The 15,835-nt window shown below is 36.2% G+C and overlaps 1 protein-coding gene across 7 annotated transcripts in view; it reads right to left on the reverse strand.

Annotated features, from left to right (window-relative positions):
* Positions 1 to 15,571, reverse strand: part of ahnak (AHNAK nucleoprotein) — a 42,587-nt gene extending 27,016 nt beyond the window's left edge. For 4 of the 7 annotated variants that reach the window (XM_053630964.1, XM_053630963.1, XM_053630957.1 and 1 more), the window contains exons 1-3: positions 15,311 to 15,571; positions 8,236 to 8,289; positions 3,848 to 3,924 (exon numbers count right to left, since the gene is read on the reverse strand). The gene's annotated coding sequence lies outside the window, so the exon portion shown is untranslated. Of the gene's footprint in view, positions 1 to 3,834; positions 3,925 to 7,472; positions 7,617 to 8,235; positions 8,290 to 15,310 lie in introns of all 7 variants that reach the window. The other 3 variants (XM_053630962.1, XM_053630958.1, XM_053630960.1) reach the window with 3 other exon arrangements.
* Between the last annotated feature and the right edge of the window lie 264 nt (positions 15,572 to 15,835).

Below are 15,835 nucleotides of genomic sequence, written 5' to 3' on the forward strand. Positions count from 1 at the left end.
CATTTGAATACATTTGTTTGCGCTGGATGGGATCACTGCTCCAGAGTTATTTTCAGTTTTTCTAAAATGCCAGATGTGGTGCGGTAAGATTTTGCAAAGAAACTCATCTTTTAAGTTTACCTGCAATGTGAATGGCCTTAAGTGCTACAATTCACAAGTGGGAATTAAAATAACACATTTTAGAAACAAGTTCAATTAAATTCTCAGTGATTTAATTATTTAGCAGTAGGCAAACCTACATTATATTGTCAGTGAATTATGGTGGTGCTTGAAAGTTTGTGTAAAATTTTCTAGATATCTGCATAAATATGACCTAGAACATTGTCCTAAAAGTAGACAAAGTGAACCCAATTAAACAAATCAGACAAAAATATTATACTTGGTCATTTATTTATTGACTAAAATGATCCAATATTACATATCTGAGTGTGGCAAAAGTATATGAACCTTTGCTTTCGGTATCTGATGTGACCGACCCCCTTGTGCAGCAATAACTGCAACTAAATTTTTCCGGTAACTGTTGATCAGTCCTGCACATCGGCTGGGAAAATTTTGTCCATTTCTCATTATAGAACAGCTTTAACTCTGATGTTGGTGGGTTTCCTCAATGAACTGCTTGCTGTAGGTCCTTCCACAACATTTCTATTGAATTACAATCAGGACTTTGACTTGGCCATTCCAAAACATTATTAACTTTATTGTTCTTTAACCATTCTTTGGTAGATGACTTGTGTGCTTAGGGTCTTAGGGATAAGGTTCGTATGCTGGAATGCAGTGTTTTCCTTTCTCCAACCATAGCCTCTCTCATTGAAACCAAAAATTCTATTTTGTTCTCATCCATCCACAAAACATTTTTCCAATAGCCTTCTGGCTTGTCCACATGATCTTTAGCAAACTTCAGACAGGCAGCAAAGTTCTTTTTGGAGAGCAGTGGCTTTCTCCTGCCATGCATATCATTGTTGTTCAGTGTTCTCCTGATGGTGGACTCATTAACATTAGCCAATGTGACAAAGGCCTTTTCGTTGCTTAGAAGTAACCCTGGCTCCTTTGTGACCTCGTGGACTATTACACGTCTTGCTCTTGGTGTGATCTTTGTGGGTTGCTCATTCCAAATGAGGGTAACAGTGGTCTTGAATTTCTTCCATTTGTACACAATGGACTGTGGATTGGTGGAGTCCAAACTCTTTGGAGTTGGTTTTGAAACCTTTTTGCAGCTTCATGAGCATCAATAACTCTTCTTCTGAAGTCCTCAGAAATCTCCTTTGTTCATGCCATGATACAATTCCACAAACACGTGTAGTGAATATCAAACTTTGATAGATCCCTGTTCTTAATAAAACAGGGTGTTCACACGCACCTTATTGTCATCCTATTGATTGAAATCAACTGACTCCAATTTCAGCTTCAAATTAAACTGCTAATCCTAGGGTTTCACATACTTTTGCCACTCACAGATATGTAATATTGCACCATTTTCCTCAATGAATGAATAAATAACAGAGGACAATATTTTTGTCTCATTTGTTTAATTGGATTCTCTTTACCATCTTTTAGGACTTGTGTGAAAGTCATATTTATGCAGATGTATAGAAGATTCTAAAGGGTTCACAAACTTTTGAGCACAACTGTATCTGTTACTGGCAAAAGTATGTGAATCTCTAGGATTAACAGTTCATTTGAAGGTGAAATTAGCGTCAGGTGTTTTCAACATCAGAGACTGATCTTCACAATGCGTTTGTGAAAGTGTATCATGGCACGAACAATTGAGATTTCTGAGGACCTAAGAAAGAGTTGTTGATGCTCATCAGGCAGGAAAAGGTTACAAAACAATCTCTAACAAGTTTGCACTCCACCACTCCACAGTCAGACAGATTGTGTAATGGGCAAAATTCAAGACCATTGTTACCCTCCCTAGGAGTAGTTGACCAACCAATGATCACTCCAAGAGCAAGACGTGTAATAGTCCATGAGGTCACAAAGGAATGCACAGTAACTTCTAAGCAACTAAAGGCCTCTCTCACATTCACTAATGTTCATGAGTCCACCATCAGGAAAACATGAAACAATGGTGTGTATGGCAGGGTTGCAAAGAGAAAGCTACTGCTCTCCAAGAAGAATACTGCTGCCCATCTACAGTTTGCTAAAGATCACATGGACAAGCCAGAAGGCTGCTGGAAAAAAGGTTTGTAAAAAGATGAGACCATAATAAAACTTTTTGGTTAAAATGAGAAGGGTTATGTTTCAAGAAAGGAAAACACTGCATTCCAGCATAAGAACCTTATCCCATCTGTGAAACATTGTGGTGGTAGTACCATGGTTTGAGCCTGTTTTGCTGCATCTGGGCCAGGATGACTTGTCATCTTTGTTGAAACAATGAATTCTGAATTATACCAGCAATGTCTAAAGAAAAATGTGAGGACATCTGTCCATAAACTGAAGCTGAAGAGAAAGTGGGTCATACAGCAAGATAACAACTCACACAAGTCGTTCTACCAAAGAATGGTTAAAGGAGAATAAAGTTAAGGTTTTGGAATGGAAAAGTCAAAGTCTTGACCTTCATCCAATAGAAATGTTGTGGAAAGACCTGAAGCAAGCATTTCCTGTGAGGAAACGCACCAACATCCCAGAGTTGAAGATGTTCTGTATTGAGGAATGGGCTAAAATACCTCCAAGAAAAGGTTACTAAAAGGATAATAAAAGCAACGGGTCACATACTTTTGCCACTCACATGTATGTAAAATTAAATCATTTTCTTCAATAAATAAATTACCAAATATAATAGTTTTGTATTGTTTGTTTAATTGGGTTCTCTTTATCTACTGTTAGGACTTTTTTGAAAATCAGATGATGTTTGAGGTCATATATATGCAGAAATATAGAAAATTCTGGAGGAAGCAGGAGACTATGTTAAACTCTCGATATCGGGGTGAACTGCATCATCTACACAGTGGCGTCTTTTTTGCTCTTCTTTTAGGTTTATTTTTTGCACTTGGCCTTCCAGCGCTTCTGTATTCAGATTTTTATTGAAGATATTGCCGTTGTATTACTTTGCCTAGATTTTGTGGACTTACTCCTCTTAAATCTACTTCTGTATTAATGTAATTTTTTTGGTTAGTTCAGCTTACTCTCTGAGTTGTTTTCACATTGTGGACAACTTTTGGTTAATGTAGGATACACTGCTGTCTCATTTCTTTTATGGAGACTTTGGGTGTGGGAGTTTGAGGGATTGTGAGAGTAAACAAAAAATGCCAATGCTTTGAAGGATGTGAATTGGAACAGAGTAATGTTATTCAATTGCGAATCTGTTTTTAGAGGATTTGAACCTAACAAGGTGAACATATTATATTATAGAATTCAGGCAATTTTACTGAGGTTATCTCATACAGTGTGGCAAGTAATAATCTGGAAAGACCTTTGTAATATCACAGTAAAACTTAATTTAAAGAGAAGCAAATCAGTAAATGAATCACATGAAAATGAATCACATGTAAATGAATCATACGTAAATGAATCACATGTAAATTAATCACATGAATATGAATCATATGAAAATGAATCATATGAAAATGAATAAATAAATAAATTAAGACAGAAAATTCTAACACAAACATTTCAAACCTTTAACAAAGTCTTGTTTTGCTGATTTTTTTTTTTTTTACCAGTGTCTTGTGTTCTTGCTTTTTATATCTATCCATTTTTCATGAACATAAAGTACCTTTTAATAGTGTTTAATATTATTTAGTATTTAATTAACAATTTAATAATATAGTTAAATAGTACAGTCTAATGAGTTTCTTTCTATGATTAAACTGTAATGCAACATTTGATATTCACCAAATCGGCTTACTTCAAATCCTTGAGCTCTCCACTGTTTCCCCTTGAGTTCTCCACTGGACTGGGCTGTCTCAGTCCTAGTATCTGTCCCTGAAATTATTATTTAAAAAGAAAAAAAAAAAAAGAAAAAAAAAGGATAATTACTTCTCTGATTGGGTCTATATTAACATAGTTGGTCACCTCCAAGAAAAAAAGCTTGTCCATACCTCAGAATTTTAGCACAATTAATTTATTTTATTTTATTTAAAATGTATAGATTTTAAAGTTACACACATAAACACACATATACACAGCTAAACGACACTGTTCAAAAACACCTATAAAATTCGCATGAAAGGTTGTAAATGTATTTATTTTAAATGTAGTTTTACACACAGTATTAAATATATTCAAAATTCAACATTTTAACATATTGTACATTTTCTAAAACTTAGAGAACAATAAAAATGTTAAAAATGTCAATCTCACTGTTTTTTTTCTAACCATGTGAGGTCATATCAGTTCAGTACAAGCGTCAGCACGTAATCTTCCAAGTATTTGGACGAAATAAAACACAATTGTTTTACTAGGCATCCAATGTGTAATGAATATTTCTGTAGGGTTGCCCTATGTGGGCCCGCCATTCCAACTTCAAACACAGACATTTCATTGTTTCATTAGTACCACCCCCTCAACCATCCACTCAGCTATTAGCTATACGAGACCTTTTGACTATGAATACACCTACATGCATATTTTAGAACACTGTGATCCAGACTGTTCTGGTTATACTTTATGTGGATTGACTGCTGGAAAGCAAACTGTTTCTTTAACTTTTTACTGTAACTTGGGAAATCAGATAAAATAACCAAAACAATTATCCGTTTACAATGTATCTGATTTAATGAAGAAAACAGTAAAATATATAGTATATACCAAATCAATGTTAAGTCACAACAAACAATTTAACCAAGTTCCAAAGCTTTGACAGTTAAGCCCTTCCTAAATGCTTACACACACACGCGCCGAATTTATTAAAAAAAAAAATAAATAAATAAACAATTTTTTTTTTTAAATGAGGCTCCTTTATGCTGTGACATGGTTATGGACCACTTGTTACCAAATCAATATAAATCAATACAAAGTTATTCTGACTGATCATGTTCATCATACAGTCAAACATTTATTTTCATTGTTTCATAATTTCTTTCCTCATGTGAATGGTCTCTTCCATGATTACAACACCCAAATCCATCAAAACACCATCTGAGGGAGTATCTTTTGGGAGAATGGGGCTCCTCCCTCCAGCACAGTTCCAGAGACTTGTAGGATCTTTGCCAAGGCACACTGAAGCTGTTCTGGAGGCACCCTGTCCAGGGTGTACCTCACCTTGTGCCCGGGTTCCCTGGGATAGGCTCCAGGCCCTGTGACCCTGTGTAGGATAAGCGGTACAGAAAACGGATGGATGGATTCTTGCCATTCCTAGCATTTTCTTACTGCATTATACTCCCTCTTTTCCCTGAAGCAAATAATCAAATATAATCCCCTCACACTCCAAAGGCAAGTCCTGAAACATGTTACATCAGAGAACAACAGGATATGATTCAAATCTCTGACTACATAGTTCCATTAACAATCAAATAGTTCAGGCATGAGTTGTAAGTACTGAGGCCTGAAGTATGTCTCATGGATAAGATATTCCTGCACAGATACTGCAAATCTATGTAATTGTAAATATAACACATCTTTTGTAAAATAAAGAGCTCCAAAAGGTCAGTGACAACCCAAATATGATAACAGAGGTTCCCAAACTTTTATGAGTTGTGGCCACAACAGTGAAAAACAACAGACTTAGAAAATAGGGCACCTATTTTAAAAAAAAGCCTCTCATTGATTAGCAAAGATGTTACCCAATCAGTTCCTCAAAAAGTCTATATTTGCTTTAAATAATGATTCATCCATCCATCCGTCCATTTTCTTTACCACTTATCTTTACTGGGTCATGGGGAATCTGGAGCCTACCCCAGGAGGTGTGGGGCATAAGGTGTGGGACACCCTGGATGAGAGGGAGAGAACATGTGCAGTACCACCACACTCCACTGGAGGGCTGCGACACATAGATTAATTGTGGCGTCATGTAGCAAACTGCAGAATCATGTAGAATCTGCAGTTGATGTCTTTTTGAGGTTTAAGGGTTTATGAATGGAAGCTCTCACATTCAGGATCAGAGTTCATAATGAACAATAGTTAAAATTATTCATCATGCGTCAGTGTAACTCGCATTCATTCATTAGTCTTCAATAACTACTTATTTTGACCTGGGTCACAGTGAATTCAGAACACAGTCCATAATATTCTTATTTGTTAAGTCTTGATAATTACTAGAATAAAATACAACTAATCATAACAGTAACAGTCCAGCTGACGAGTTATAAAATTACTTCACAACTAGACATGCAAGATTCAGACCTGCCAACCCCACCCAAGCACCTGGCCTGGTGGTTACCATAAAGCCCTGTACATATGCACACTAGTTTCTACCCTGACAGCCTTCACTGTGCCAACTGGTGCAGGAGAGAAAACAGCATTTTTAATCACTTTCTAATTATCATTAACATTAAAATTATTTGTAGAGAGTTGACACTTCATTTATGACATTATTATTATTATTATTATTATTATTATTATTATTATTATTATCATCATCATCATCATCATCTTTTCTGCACCTTTTCTTTTTCAGATTAAAAAAAGTGTCATTTTTGACCATTTTCAATGCCAAATCTAATAAAGAGTTAACTGATGTCAACTGTATATTTGTCTAATATCAGTCAAGTCGAACATACAATGATAGATTTTATTTCAAATTGATTAACTCAAAACATTCCACCATTTATCTAGACTTTTTTCAAGAGGAAAAGTTGAGGTGAGAGCACCAGCTAAAATGTTACTAATGGGAGATGAGGGAAGGTAGCAGTGATTCTAGGGTGTGGTAGTTAATACCAGATCATTCAAAACACCTGCACAATTATTAATCCTTTTAGATTAATATGTCAGTTGGCTCATCTTTTCTTTTTATTTGGAGAAGAAAGAACTCTCTTCTTTTTGCATATTTTTTTTTTGCGGTAACTTGTAACACAATACACTGATGATTAAATGTGTAGCTCCTATGTAAAATGTGTGAAGGTTAGCAGGTCTGCAAGACTGCAAACAAAATACAGTGATATCTGCCCTCAAATATGTCTACAACAAATAAGCAACATATCATGGCATTTTCTAACAGATGTTAGCTTTTACAAGAACATCTAACATCTGTTAGAAAATAAAGTGAGATCTGCCCTCAAATATGGCTACAACAAATAAGCAACATATCATGGCATTTTCTAACGGATGTTAGATGTCCTTGTGAAAGCTAACAGCACACTCTGTAAATTGGTTGCGGTCTACAGTGGATAAACTCTTAGTACTAAACTCTTTTTTTTGTTCTCTCTATTCTATTAAACATTTAATAATCTATAATGGTCTTTAGAGTCTCCTAACTGAAAGGGACCAATGGAATTTGTGTATTCCACATCTGAAGCAAGGCTCTATATTTTTGTGTCTGGCAAGGGTGTTTACAAAAGCAACAGGAAAGGAAACCTATCAGTGCTGCATTTCACCTCCCAGCAAGTGTAGGGGTGGCTTGTTATTCCTCTCCTGTCTCAAGCATATTTTGTCAGAATGCCAGAACAGTCTCCCAATCTCCCTCTCAACCAACGTACTTTTTCATGGATTTGAAAAATTCCTGGCAAGAAGTCCAAGGACTATGAGTGGGAGGAGAAAGAAGTACATGTTTATCCTTTGTAAATTAAATATATTTCACCTGATAATTATAGGATTATAAAAAGAAACTGAATTGAGTGGGAGGAGATAAAAAGAGATGGAAAAAGAGAATAAAGAATAACTGCCAAAAAAAAAAAAGTTGGAATAATTATGGTACTGTACCACAGAGAGTAGGCCTACATGTTTCTGGGACATATGCACTATTCTCTGTTATGTTTATAAGTGGTGGTGTTGAGATTTAAATCAAAGTTCAAGTAAACAGTGTCACATGGGGTAGCTGGCGTTGTGAACAGGTGGCCAAGTCATAGTATGAGGGGAGCAGAGGGGGTAAGAAGTGTCAAATTTCCCACTGTAAGCCTTTTACTGCAGTTAAGCATGGTTTTCATGGCCAACATTCCAGGGTTTGGTTTAATAATTTACCTGCCATTTACTATGTGACATTTTAAAGGCTTTAGTGGCACGTGTTGATTGACACTTTATAATAAATGTTGCACTATACACAAGATAATAATGATTTGTCAGGTGTTCCACTATAAGAATTATTTTAACCAAAATATGAAGCTTTCTGAACAAAAAAAAGAAATAAAACAATGAACATACCGGGTGCTCAAGCACTACCGGACACCCTCCTCAGCCACACCTCTGTTCTGTTTTCTGGGGGAAAAATGTAAAGGCAAAATGTGCTTAAAATTAGACATATCAGAGATTACAAAGATTATGAATAAATTAAATAAACTATATCCCTGCTATCCAGTGTTGAGAATGTGGTAACTATAGGTTTAACAAAACAACTACTGTCATTAATTTTCATATTAGTAATGTACATTAAAATCTGGAAATACTGTAGTGCTTTAGGCTACTGAAACAGGCTAACTTTTTTCCTTTTCCTTCAAAACAGGGCCCCACCCTTTGCTCACTACTTTCTCTGCTTTGCCCTCAGAGGGCGACAGTGACTGAAACAGATCCTGCACAAACATAGTACAGACAGCATTCCTTTAGACAACCCTGGGCCTTTATCTGAGCAACCACACCCTAAAGTCCCATTCAAAAAATTTTTATGAAACAACTGTTACACTATTTCAGTAATTTAATTTCCACACATGATTAAATTATTACTTAATTATTACGCAACTGCCCATACATTTAAATGATTAGATAAACTAAACTGTACCCTCTAAATAAACATTCACCTACTGCATTGTACCAGATCTAACAGTTTTGTCAAGCCCATTAAAAACGTATAGATCAAAAACAGAGTTTCTTAAAAACCTTAAGATATATATAGCCTGGTAAAATGTTAATGGAAACAGTTGTAAAATGTTAATGGAAATGGATAAATGTTAATTTCATATCATATTCAATTAATTTAGCCAATAACTCTACATAGCAGCCATCATGGTGTTTATTATATGGCGACTGATCACTCTATCGCAATCATAATATCATCCCATATTTGCATACCAAATCTTTCAGCCATACTCTGTACCAGCACTACATATAATGAAGCATACTACATTATCCAACAAGCTATGCCTCACTTAAACTAAACAATACAGCATATCCTTTTGGTTTTCATAAAGTCTATAGCAGTTGAATGCTCGTTTTTTTTTTGTGTTCTACCTCTGTCAGTGTTTCAAAACGAATGCCAATGTCAGCAACTAGTCAAAGCAAACATTATCAGTTGTAAAGGTTCTTTCACAGAAACTATACCACATTGTTCCTATGACTTTTCACAACAAACAAGTAGCTGCTGAGGTAGAAATGTAGATGGACTGATATTAGTTATAAATGGCTACCTCAATGTAATAAAAATAAAACATGATTACTGAAGTTAATGTGATTTCTGGCTCTTTTTTTACTAGTTGTTAGTTATTAAACATTGTCATGTCTCAAGATACATTATATGAGCCACCACAAGCTGCTATTGCATGTCGGAAAAATGTATGGAATGCTTTGACATGCCTAAGGAACCAAAACAATGACAAAAGTAATGTAATGTGAATTATTAGTTACGCTAAAGTTATCTCTACCAGTAAATACAAAGCCAATGTTTTTTGGGAAATCTTATTGGTGCTTAATACCAGTATATGTGGCATTATATATGCAAATGAACACACTGTAGTTGAACCAAATATTTTACATATATAGATGTGTGCACTATATGTATTGTGGTCATATCAAATGTAATTCCATGTTGTAAAAATATATATATTTTTTTTTTTTTAGGTGTGTCAACAGATGATTAGAAGGTTACCCAATACAATAGATTTGTCATGTCTCAGTTTTTCTAAGCCATTGTCACCCTTGATTTAACATTAGTACAGACTTTCATAATTGACTCACAGCACTATGTCAAAAAGGTAATTAGACAGGAAAAAGTGTCTCTAAAAAAATCCAAGATAAAAACTGAGAAAGGTTTTTAGGACACCTTCATGGTGTTTTCGGTTCCTTTTTATGAACAGTTCCTTTTTTCAAGACAAGTACCCGGGGCAACAGAAAAGGGAAAAAAATATCCCCATCTCATTCACTGACAATGAAAACAAATGCTGCAGTCAGCATAGACACGTATTAGCCAGTGGAAACCTGCCCATGACTGCACTGAAGAACAACGGTAATTAAGTCTCTCCACTGTGGTTTACTCTTACCTCCTAATGACCGTTCCAAATGCAGAGAAAATAGCTATTTGGATGACTGTAAATACAGCTATACTCTATAGCCTATGCTACAATTGTAACATGCAATCAATGAAAATACTGATTTAGTTTACAATAATTACATTACAATACAATTTTCCTTAAATTCTATTACATTACTTGTTACTATTGCAATAATCTAAATAATGATCCTAATAATAATTAACTTAATGATTCTAATAAAATCTGTAAAACAACTGAGAAATGTTGTTGAGAAATGCAACTAGGTCTATTTCATTATTTATATCAAGTTTTATACCTTATCTAGATACCGCAAATGGATAGGGTGGCTTCACAATGTTGGCGCGATCAACAATTATTGATCGACAACAACAGAGAGGAATGTCTCTGTTGCTCATGTCTCAACTGTGCAAACTTCAATATCATCCATGATTATGAAAACATAGTCAGGCCCTCTCTCTATTCTGCTGTTTCATTATAATGCTAGTTATTCCAGAGCCGCGACTGAAATAGACATGGATGTGTGGTGATAAAGGCCAGGCTGGATGAACGTGTCATTGTGTTTGCATAGAAAAACATGAGGCAGAGCAGCTGGGTACACTCAAAAGACTGACATACAAGAGACTTCTACTTATTAATATTAACTCTGTTGCTACTGTGCTAAAGCTGGAGCCAACATTTTATTTATATTATATATATATATATATATATATATATATATATATATATATATATATATATATATATATATATAAACTGTGTATTAAACATGTGGCATAAGACTTTTGCAAAGTAAAGAAAAAGGCCAAGTGGCATGTAAGCATGGGTCCTACGCATCACATCATGCATCTAAAGTATATGACATACCCTATGTTAAAAAAAAAACCTAAACAAACATAAAATCCACAGCCATGAGCACGCAATCTATTCAGTGTTCACTGCAAAGAGAGTTGAGGGCCCCACCCTGGCCTCCAGTCCCACACATTCCTCGATGTAGCCGTCAGGCTAGCTGGAATAGAGCCCAGCCTCTCCTACAGTGACTAACTCCAAAGCAACGTCCTACACTCTGCCTGATCACTTTGTTCACACCGTGAAAATGTATCATCAAAACAGAATATTCTTTTTTCTTAGTAAAACTTTGGTATTAGTAACCATGAAAGACATGCATCCTCGGGTGATAAAAATACTGGGTCTGTGATGTTATGCTAGGATTTAAAAAGCATCTGTATTTTGGTGACCTATTCCATATTATATGCTTAAGAAAATTAAGAATAATTACTACTTCAATTGCTCTGCCAGACCAACTAAACTAAAAACCCAAACAGAATAGAAAAAGACAATGAACTGAAGCATGGAGTGCACTAAAGCAATCATTAAATCACCAAACACATAAAAGATTGTCCAGAGGAAACTAAGAAATCCATAAAATAACATTTTATTGAGGCAGTAAACATATACAGTCGAACAAAAGAGCAATGTATACCATGCTGAAAAAGTGAAAGCATAAACCCCTGCTTTTACTGACAGTGCATTTAGGCAACTGGGAGCAACAGAGAGGTCTAGTGGCATTTTGAACAGTTAATTATCATTAAGTAATTAGTGTCAAACACTAATTAAGTGAAGACTGATCCTATATGAAAACACAATATATTAAAATGAGGTGTGCAATAAGCAGTATTTTCAGCATATTAGATTTATATGTAATTAACTTATAGTAACAAGAAAATAGAACTGAAATTCAAAAAATATCTCGCAAAATATGCAATTATTTCAAATACTGACCGCCACTCCACATTACTGTTAGTATTAAAGGGATTTAATGTGCACTGCTGATAAGTCTATGTTATTAGTTGTACATGAAGAATTATGCCACACTTGATACAGCGAAATACTTTAGCAACATTTAGTTCTGCTTCACTGGGTGTGAAAAACAGAGAACAAGGAAATACGTGTTTGATCATGCCTAGTGTCATCCACCAATCATGTCTAATGTCATCCACCATCAAACAAGTCCCTGTCATTTATCTCTTTAAAAAAGCTTTCAGAGCTTCGATAACCAAAGGCAAATACAGCACAGACCTGCAAAACATGTCTGCTGACTTCTGCCCCTAACAAACTGTATTCGCTGTTTCAAACTCTTTCTGATAATTCCTGTAACTCAGTAATCAAGACTGGATTATGTGGGACCACTAAAATGATTTACAAGGAGTAGGGGTTGAACATGCTGCTACTGGACTCCATCGTCATTGAACACATTATACAGTGTTCGTCTTGTTGCAACAGTTCTGTCAATAAATCAGACAAGCATGATGATGCAAGTTTAAAAAGAACTACTGTGGATCGTTTACAACATTCATATGTTGGCTTACCATGAAGGACTTAATGCTATTCTAATCTTTTTTTCATGTATATTCTTGCATGGATTACGCATACAACTTTATACTTCTCATGATGATACCACACACCCCTTAATATCTAAAGTGATGCATAAACAGGCTATATTTACACTTTAATTTCTTACTTAAACCTTTTCTTTCCTTGGCCATGAGTATTACACTTAGGTTAGCCATCCACTATTAGATCCTAATTCTGATTACCAGAACATAAGGGAGAAATGTACTTTAAATTAAAATACTTCTTCAAACCGATCCACAAATATTATATTCCATCATACGTGTACCAGACTATTGCTTGCAACAGAATCAGGCCACATGGAAAATTGTGTGATTCTGAGTCACTAAGATGGTGTGGCTTGGTCATCTGTTCCTAACATTCAGAGTCAGTATTTCTCAACCATGGCTTAGTTTGGACAAGCTGAAACATAGCGAAATAACGCAACAATGGCAGATGTCTCAAATGCAAGGAGGCATCAAAATTACCAGACGATCATCATACATTTAAACTGGTTCTAGCAGGCATGTACAAATCACAACTGTGATGGACATTCAAAATAAAGAGTTTATAGATGACTGCATGTCTGAATGCTCACATCAACCATGGGACTATTTGATCCGTTAAATAAATAAATAAAAATAAAAGCAAACAATAATTACACCACTCAGTTTTTAAGAGGGTTGGACCTCATCTACTGTTCTCCAAATGGTGAAGATGGCAAGCCCCCTACAAGCCTCTAAGGAAATGACAGAGGAAGTGTGCATAAGTCCAAACTCTTTCCGTTTCACAGTGGTACAGCAAACTCCTCAAAATCACCCATCCTTTCTACACTATCAACAGGAGAAAGTGGTTACTCTATCTGAGAACAGTTGCTCTGAGAGCAAGGATGCTTCAGCCACAACTACAATGCCTGAATTAAGACTGCAGCTTTTTGGTCCAGTAAAAATCATTAAGAATTGCAATCTGATCAACCATCTTAAAGTACAGAAACACATAAGCAATCAACAACCAAACAATGACAAGATAATAATGGCTGACTGTTGAATCTTGACGGATCCCTAAATGTCATGTGACCACATACAAAGTTACCAATGACAAACGTACCCTTTAAAATGGAAATATGCACAGACTATTAACTAGTCAGCAAGCATTGTAATATAGTGACAGGCTTGACTGCAAAAAAGAACAAGAAGGGTGTGGCACTGAAGGGGGATGGGATCGAAATATACAGTTCCTCAGCTGATTCAAGGTTTAACTAAAAAATTAACAAATAAACTGATTCTACATTCCAGACTGACTTTCGACTGTTTGAAGAGAAAAACTTTTGCAATTTTCATTCTATTGCATATGCTCACTGACATACTATACACATTTCTTACTTAAAGATTTGCCTTTAGGCCAGTCAGTCTAAAGTAGACGTCAAGTAATGTAAGAGCAGAGTGTGAATAAAATGTCTCATTTTTGTTTCTTCTAGCAAGCTTTGCTTTTCCCCCTATGTGCTTCAGACCTGGTTTCAATTAGTAAGACTTTCCAAACCACTACATTCCATCACCCACCCGCCCTCTTCCAGCCTCCCCTCCTCCTCTCTCTCACTCCCCACACCCTGGGTACAATCCTGAGGCAACAAGTATCAAGGAAGAAAATGGAGAGAAGTATCAAAACTCCACCCATTTCGGTACATTTAAACTTCGCTTATTATATTTGGTTTAATAAAACCTCTTCACTTAACTATACTATGACCAAGACACACTGCTTAAAAAAACACATCCATTTCCACCACTTTTAAAGCCAGTTACCGAACAGAAAAAAGTCCAAAAAACTGCGCTGTAACCACATTTGGTAAACTGTGCGAGTGACTATATTATACGAACACACATCAGAATTAAAGGCAACGCTTATCTATAAGGAAGATTTGCGATTAAACAAGTATTACATAATACCACAATAGTTTTAATGTTTAAAAACGTTTTCTGCCCCCAATGTAAGTGCGTGCTTGTGCGGTTGACTCGCGCGAGCCACCCTGAGTTCTTCCACGTTGCACCGCCACGCTGAACAGGACTGCTGGAAGTAGTCCGTCCCCCCCCCCCCCCCCCCCCCCCGGACAGGGGTGTGGAGACCATGTTTGCATGATATGCAAACTATAAAAAAATATTTCCCTTACAATTAGTTGGCAGAGCACGTGCTTGGTTAGAAGTTGCAAACTATATTAGCAAACTATTGCTTTAAGCATATCAGCTGCTCTTTGAGAGATTTAACTTGTCTTAACAGCCTCTTCTCGCGCTCGTTCTGCCTTTACAGTAGTATTTTATCACTATTAATTTTACAAGTTGCACTGTATTCAAAAGAGAACGAACATTTGGTCACATAATTCTCGGGAAAAGATGTGAAACAGACATGTCAATTATGCAAACATACACACCCACTGTCCCTCGTGTTCCCTGCAGCTCCTGAGGGCTTCCTATATGAGCGTTTATGAATAGCAATCTATTCATGACGCACTATAAACAATCCTTTAACTCCTTAATTGCGCTACATTTTTCATACTGGAAATGTATAGTTAATTGCAAATTGTACGGGTTTGCTTACAAAGTAGTTTTTAGGGCTGAGTAAACAGGAGTTTTTCCTACCTGGGAGCAGTTCACTGCTTCCAAAAAGGTTTAACACCTTGGCATAAGCATCCTCCGTCGCACATGCCTTTCTGCCACAGCCGCGAAAAGTTTTCTGTCCCAACCGTCCGATGCTGTCCGAGTTGTGTTTTTGGATAACTTTCTTTGCCTTTAACGACTTTTCTTTTTTCTTCTCTCCCTCCCTCTCACGTTTTCTCTCTCTCTTTATGGTGTGGTCGTAACTTCGGGCTGTGGAGAATGGCTGAGCGCAGGGAACTGCAAAGATTTTCACTGGGAAGAAGGGAGGGATGAGTGGAGGGAGGGAACTGGAGCAGGGAGTGGTCGGCTTCAGCACACCCACTGCTCCTCTCACAGCCCTGTACAATAGTCGCCACGCATTCAGAATTGTAATAATGATTCAAATCACCAAAGTAATTATTTATATACTTATATAAAGTATACAGTATATGATTATTATATGGTAAGAGTTGCACTGTGCTTGTGCTGCAGCTAGACACCTCGATTAAATACTTCACTATCTATGAA

Source organism: Ictalurus furcatus, chromosome 8 (assembly GCF_023375685.1).
Source record: "Ictalurus furcatus strain D&B chromosome 8, Billie_1.0, whole genome shotgun sequence".
Taxonomy (NCBI): domain Eukaryota; kingdom Metazoa; phylum Chordata; class Actinopteri; order Siluriformes; family Ictaluridae; genus Ictalurus; species Ictalurus furcatus.